Below are 7,494 nucleotides of genomic sequence, written 5' to 3' on the forward strand. Positions count from 1 at the left end.
GATACAACTCCACATCAATGAAACCCCATGATACAACTCCACATCAATGAAACACCATGATACAACTCCACATCAATCAAACACCATGATACAACTCCACATCAATCAAACACCATGATACAACTCCACATCAATCAAACACCAAGATACAACTCCACATCAATGAAACACCATGATACAACTCCACATCAATCAAACACCATGATACAACTCCACTTCAATGAAACACCATGATACAACTCCACATCAATGAAACCCCATGATACAACTCCACATCAATGAAACACCATGATACAACTCCACATCAATGAAACACCATGATACAACTCCACATCAATGAAACCCCATGATACAACTCCACATCAATCAAACACCATGATACAACTCCACATCAATGAAACACCATGATACAACTCCACATCAATCAAACACCATGATACAACTCCACATCAATGAAACACCATGATACAACTCCACATCAATGAAACACCATGATACAACTCCACATCAATCAAACACCATGATACAACTCCACATCAATCAAACACCATGATACAACTCCACATCAATGAAACACCATGATACAACTGACATGACATTCCAAGCAGTGTTTAACATCATACGATTGTAGACATAGTGGCAGTAAAATATCAGCTGCTGTAGAATCTAGATTGCCATGTCCATTGGGTGCATTGGTGTCTGAGTAGTGAAGACTGGTGGTTCAGCCTTCCTCCCACACTAAGCTGACAGGCTGTGTGATATGTACTCAACAGAGTGAGTGAGTGAGTATGGTTTTACGCCGCTTTTAGCAATATTCCAGCAATATCACGGCGGGGGACACCAGAAATGGGCTTCACACATTGTACCCATGTCGGGAATCGAACCCGGGTCTTCGGCGTGACGAGCGAACGCTTTAACCACTAGGCTACCCGACCGCCCTACTCAACAGAGGTTAGGTCCCCTTAACAACCTAACTTACAGACCATATTTCTGTAGAAGAAATTGGTGTAGAACACTTCCTGATAGTACGATTGCCTTAAAAGTTTTTGTGAACTGCTTCATGGCATGTCCTCATACATCGATGATGAGGAGGGGCGGTCGGGTAGCCTAGTGGTTAAAACATTCGCTCGTCACGCTGAAGACCCGGGTTCAATTCCCGACATGGGTACAATGTGTGAAGCCCATTTCTGGTGTCCCCTGCCGTGATATTGCTGGAATATTGCTAAAAGCGGCGTAAAACCATACTCACTTACTCACTTACTCACTCACTCGATGATGAGGAAGATAGTTTGTGCTATCTATGAATGGTTCGATTGTCCAAGACTTGATTAATGACCATGATAAAGCTGTTGGATGTGGCGTTAAAAAACACCCAATCACTCACTGTAATGAGACACAAACTGAACAATGTCATCTCGGATCAGTACTTTTAGCTTGTTATAATTCGACAAGCCCATAAACCTAACAGTATGTGGTGGACTCAGGATTCGGGGGTAAATTTCTATATTTAGAAAAGTAGCGGGTGGGTTAGTTTAAAGGGATGTGAACGGCTGACGTACCTATCTTTGTAGTCCTTGTTGTAGTGGCAGATACCCATGCAGGCGTAGTGGATGGGAGACATGATGATGTCATGCTCCTGGCACACTCGGCGAGGTGGCAGCCATTTATTGAGAGACATGTAAGGAGCGTGCCGATTGCTTGTGTCTGTTTTCCTGGTCACATGGTCAGCATGTCAGCTGTACGAGCCTACCCTGGGTAGGGAATTGTCAGTCGTTCTTTCACCAGTATCTGGTAAAGTATGTAATCGGCTCTCGTGTCTTCAATCAAGACCATTTCACTTTTCATCAGTCCTTACTTTTGTTGTTTGGGATAATGTTGTTGGGGAAGTGTTGGATATGGGTGAGGGAGAATTAGTATAGGAATAAAATTGGTTTATTTTAAGATAGTTTTTGCGAGTTAGAGGTGTGGTTGTAATAAATAAAGTTTGAGCGTTGGTGTATAAAAGTTGTATGGAGGTTTGCCGCCCGTTGTTTTTGTCCAGTCTCAGTTATCTCACATGACGATGAGGTCTTTAAACTGAAACCAATGGTTGACAGTTCATTTTGTGCTGATTCGGGTTTGAGCGAAACAATTATTAGAGAAACAAGGGAATTTTAGTGGCTAGAAGTCTAGTCCAACATGACAAAGGATGTAGTAGTCATTTCAGTGTTGAATATGAATAGCAAATGTGTGTTTGTTGTTTAACACCGCACTCAGCAATATTCCAGCTATATGACGGCGGTCTGTAAATAATCAAGTCTGGACCAGACAATCCAGTGATTGACATCATGAGCATGGATCCACGTAATTGGGATAGAGCAGAATAGCAAGTGAGTGACCATAGACAGCTCCTCAGTAGTGGGTACAGTTGGCATGGAAGAACACGTGGTTGCTTGTGATGATGATGTTCCTACTGCTGATGCTAAAAGCCAGGACTTACCAAGTCACTTGTAGTCAGTAGTTGATCAGGGCAACAGGGCCCAGACTCTACCATCCGCTCAATTACCGCGCTGTAGCGCGGCCAGTGTCTCGCTATACCGTGACCGTGGCTCACGCTCCAGTGACTCCAACACCCCTTGGCGATCCTCAGGGAAACTTACACGTCTTTAGGGTAAAACACCCCTTGGTGATCCTGAGGGTTAGGGTTGGGTTAGGGTTAGCCACAAATTCTCACACGTCTTTAGGGTCAAACATCCCTTGGCGATTCTTAGGGAACTTACATGTCTTTAGGGTCAAACACCCCTTGGCGATCCTTAGGGTTAGGGTTAGGGTTAGGGTTAGCCACCAATTCTTACCTTTCATGCGTTAATCCATTTAATCCGATTAGAGTAATCCCTTTAAACACCTTTCATCCCACCAGGACTCATCAGTGCAGTTTGGTTTCCCGGAGGGAAACTGCAGACGTGATTCGGTTGGCTGTCTGTTTGTTTGGGAAGTGTCACTTTGGGCTGAAACACGTCAAGGCGTGGCTTAGGCAGTGGCGCTTTCGGTTGCCACAACTACGTTCTCGATGGAACGGAGAGCTTTCTGTTCCTCAAGATGAGCTGCAACACTGTCCAGAGAGGGCGTGTAGACGCGCTTCACGGCATCAAGGAAGGCCAGGAACTTATCGGGGGCGCAACTGAGGTATTTCTTACGAAATATGTACTCAACAAAGTATGAATCAGAGAAGGATTTCTGAGTCCCGGAACTGGGAATTGCACAGATCTTCACGGCATACCAGGTTGACTGGATGGTGTTCGTATGCGCCCAGGTCTCTGGGTCTTCGAAGTTCACTGAGTGGTTGACTGTTTGATGTGTGTAGCCAATCTTCCCAAGGGATCTGTAGGCTTTCCAACAATCGGTAATGATGGTCGTCCCTTTCGCCACATGCTTCTCGATAGCCGGGATGTGGGTGGCCACACTCCTGTCGGTCAACATCGTCAGAAAAACTTGACGACTCTCACGCTCGATCCCGCCTAGAACCCAGACTCCTTCGACCCTTTTCCCACGGTGGTACTTGCGTTTCCCAAACTTGGACTCGTCTATCTCCACCGTAGTTCAAGGGCTGCCGATCTTGATGACTCTCACGCTTGATCCCGCCTAGAACCCAGACTCCTTCGACCCTTTTCCCACGGTGGTACTTGTGTTTCCCAAACTTGGACTCGTCTATCTCCAATGTAGGTCAAGGGCCGCTGATCTTTTCGCTGTCCGCTTCAAATACCGTCATGCAAACTTCTCGGCAGAACATGTTCCAATCCACTAACGTTTGATTGGAACCGACTCAAAGTTCCCGCTGTATGACGTGACCGGGAGTCTTGTACACCCAGTAGTACAAGTGCTTCAAGAGCTGCGACAGGGTATGATGGGAGCCGGAAAACCAACTCCCCTCACGTATCGACACCTTCCGCCCGCAGCTCTTGGTCCGGCAGCGCCAAACCAGGCTGTCTCTCCCGTAACTGGAGTCTTTCTTCCGAGTCAACTGGCCACTACTGCAACGGGGACAGGCTCCTGCGATGTCACCCATGACCCCGCGGTTGGTAAGCCAGTCGACAAGAGTCATCGCATCGAACGTGAGACGAAACACGTCATCATACACCATTGGTCGTTCATGTTTACAAAACAATGGCGGGTGTGGCTTCAACAATTGATGAATGGGGAGGCGGATCGTGACGAAACACACATGCGCAATCCATTGTTTATTTAATTGCTGATGTGTATTAATGTGGTGCTAATGACCTGTCAAACGAGCACTGAGCACCTGTGATAGCGCTCGTGGTCCAGTGGTAGAGCGTCGGCTATTTAACGCATTAATTAGCCTAGCCGATGAGCCGGCGAAACGCGTTTGAACCCCCACAGCGCTAATTGGATCTGAAAAAGTGCGCCCGGTAAAGTGCACTACTCCCGTTGATCAGTGTTCAACTGATCTTTCAGAAAGTCAAAAGTGTGAGAATTTTGGGATGTTTTCGTTGGTGGAGACAGTTTGTTAGGGCAGACGGATGAGATTACTTAGTCCATCAACACGGTGGGGCAACCCCTATCAAATTACCTGCTAGAAGGGTTCCTTTGACTAAGAAGCAGTTAGTAGAAGATAAGATGTTACAACAAAACATTACGGAGCTTAGTAGTAGTAGTCCTTGATCTTCGCCTGCTTAGTGACCCAAAAAGATGGATCCTGCAGGTTCTGTATTGACTTAAGGAAATTGAACAATGTCACTTCAAGAGATGCCTATTGATGATCTGCAAGTTGCAAAAGATTTGTTCAGTCACATGAACCTGTAGTTCGGTAGAGGAGAGGAATGCTCCTGATTCGGAGGGAGATGGGAATTCTACAGATGTCTGATAGTTTTGGAGTAGTCTGTAGATCATACAGTGACTGCAGCTTCTGGTGGTGTGGCTGACTGGTTACAAGAGTTGACTTAGTATGTGTGGCTATTACGAGTTATGTCCTTTCTATGCCTCGTCTATAGACCAATCAGATTCCAGCTCTCGTATCACTTGCATTTGCTTAAAAAAAATGGCGGTTTCCAGTCAAGACGATCTGATCGATAATCAAGATCAATATTGTGATAAAACTGGTCTTACATTGCAAAATGCATCAAATCATGTGAGCACCTTGATTAAATACATGAAAAGATTTGTGAAAAATATGTGTTGTGAACGAGTTGGAGGTGCACATGTTTTGCAATTCCAGCAATCGATCAAAATCTGCGCCACAGTTTAAGAACAGGATTTTGATTTCGTTGTGCGATTTTGATTGGACTATGCTTAGACTTGTTAGTCCAGCCAAAATGAAACTCCATAATACCAGCCTGGTTCGGAAAGGGTGGAAACTGGACTTTTAGAGTCAGTAAACTCTCTTGCCTTGAGAAGATGCAATCCAACACCCCTAGGCGTTCCTTAAGGGTTAGCTTTCTTTGGCAAGGGTTAGCCATAAATTCTTACCATTTCAAGCGTTTTTCCGGTAAATCAGATCAGAGTCATCCTTTTAAACACATTTTGTCCCACCAGGACTCATCAGTGCAGGTTGGTTTCCAGGAGGGAAACTTCAGACGTGTCACTTTGGGACAAAAGACGTCAAGGCGTGGCTTATGCAGTGGCGTTTTCAGTTGGCTCAACTACCAGTAAGTTCTTGATTGAATGGAGGGCTTGATGAAATATGTATTCAACGAAGTAGTTCTTTACGATGCGCCAGGTTGACTCAATGGTATTGGTGTGCGCCCCAGTTTCTGGATCCATAAAGTTGACGGAGTGGTTGACCGTCTGTGAGTGCAGCCTATCTTGCCGAGTGAGCTGTAGGCTTTCCAGCAATGATTGTCGTTCCCTTGGCAACATGTCTTTCAATCGCTGGGATGAGTGTGGCCGCACTCCTGTCTGTCAGCACGGTGAGAAAGACTTGGTGACTCTCTCATTTGATGCCACTGAGCACCCAGACTCCCTCGACCCTTTTCCCACGGTGGTACTTCTATTTTCCAAACTGTGGTTCCAGGGCCACCGATCTTATTGTCTGCCTCAATAACTGTCAGACAGACTTCCCAGCAGAACATCTTCCAATCCACTAACAGGTGATTGGAACCGACTCTCAGTTCCCGCTGTACAACGTGACCTGGAGTCTTGTACACCCAGTAGTAAAGGTGTTAAGGAGCTGTGACAGGGTGAGGTGGGGTGAGTAACTCCCTTTCCGAATCGATACTTTCTGCCCGCAGCTCTTGGTCCGGCTGTCTTTCCCTAAACTCCAGTCATTTTTCCGTGTCAACTGGCCACTACCACAACCGGGCAGGCTCCTACAAAGTCACCTATGACCCCACGGGCAGTAAGCCAGTAGACAAGAGACATCGGAAGACATCGTCATAAACCATGGCGTGGTTGGATTGGTCATTCATGTTGACAATACAATGGTGGCTGTGGCTTCAAGAAAAGATGAATGCCACACGCATGTGCAATTCATTTAATGACCCTTTAATGACCCGTTAAACGAGCACTGATTACATGTCATAGATCTCATGGTCCCGTGGTAGAGCGTCTATTTAACACATTAATTAAACGAGCCAGCGAAGCGCATTCGAGCCCCCACAGCACTAATTGGATCTGAAAAAGTGTGCACTGCTCCCTATTTGGTTTTCAAAAGAGGGGCTCCCCTCGCTCCCCCCTCCCCTCGTACTTCAGTACGGGTTTGTTGACATGGTATTTCCAGTGGGACATGGGACGGTGTTACACTGGCTAATTGAAGTCGCGCAGGCGAGACGACTGTTTGTTTATGCAACATGACAGAGTCTGGTTGCGCATCCCTGGAAAATAGTTAATTTTAATACAGTCAAATAACATGCATACATCATATAACCTAGATCATAGTAGGTCCCTAAATTCCACACAGAAGCGAGAACCCGAAAATCTTGGTTTCCGGTGCCGTTAAGATCTTGATAATATCACCTGAGTTAATCATTTTTGCTTTTGAAGACATAAGCTTCTTGTAACAGAGGGGTAGTATCATAGTGCAAACACTTGGTTAATAATTCATATCAAAATATAAAGATAATATTTAAAATTGATAAAATACACAAAGGTATCGTTGCAGTCAATACTCAGACATCTCGATCAGGTTGTAAAAACATGCAGCCAGACAATAGATGCCTGTTTGCATTACAGCCACCATCTGTGTGTCACTTCCAGTTTGTTTGTTTGTTTGTTTGATGTTTAACGCTGCAATCCAGTGATTAACACTTCCAGATTGATACGCTGACCAAAAACTATAATTCCCTACACAAATGGTGAAATCTGATATAAGTAGGTGCAGTTTGACTGCCAAGTCACACTCTTTGAGTGCGTGAGTGAGTGAGTGCGTGTGTGCGTGTGTGCGTGTGTGCGTGCGTGCATCCTGGATGTGGGTCTGGTAACAATCTGAAGCTCAAAATGTTCATGAGATCCATGGAAAACTGAAATTCATCTTTAGGATTGTTTACTGCTGAGTGACAAATC

The sequence above is a fragment of the Haliotis rufescens genome, unplaced genomic scaffold, assembly GCF_023055435.1.
Source record: "Haliotis rufescens isolate VD_foot unplaced genomic scaffold, xgHalRufe1.0.p SCAF_16, whole genome shotgun sequence".
NCBI classification, from domain to species: domain Eukaryota; kingdom Metazoa; phylum Mollusca; class Gastropoda; order Lepetellida; family Haliotidae; genus Haliotis; species Haliotis rufescens.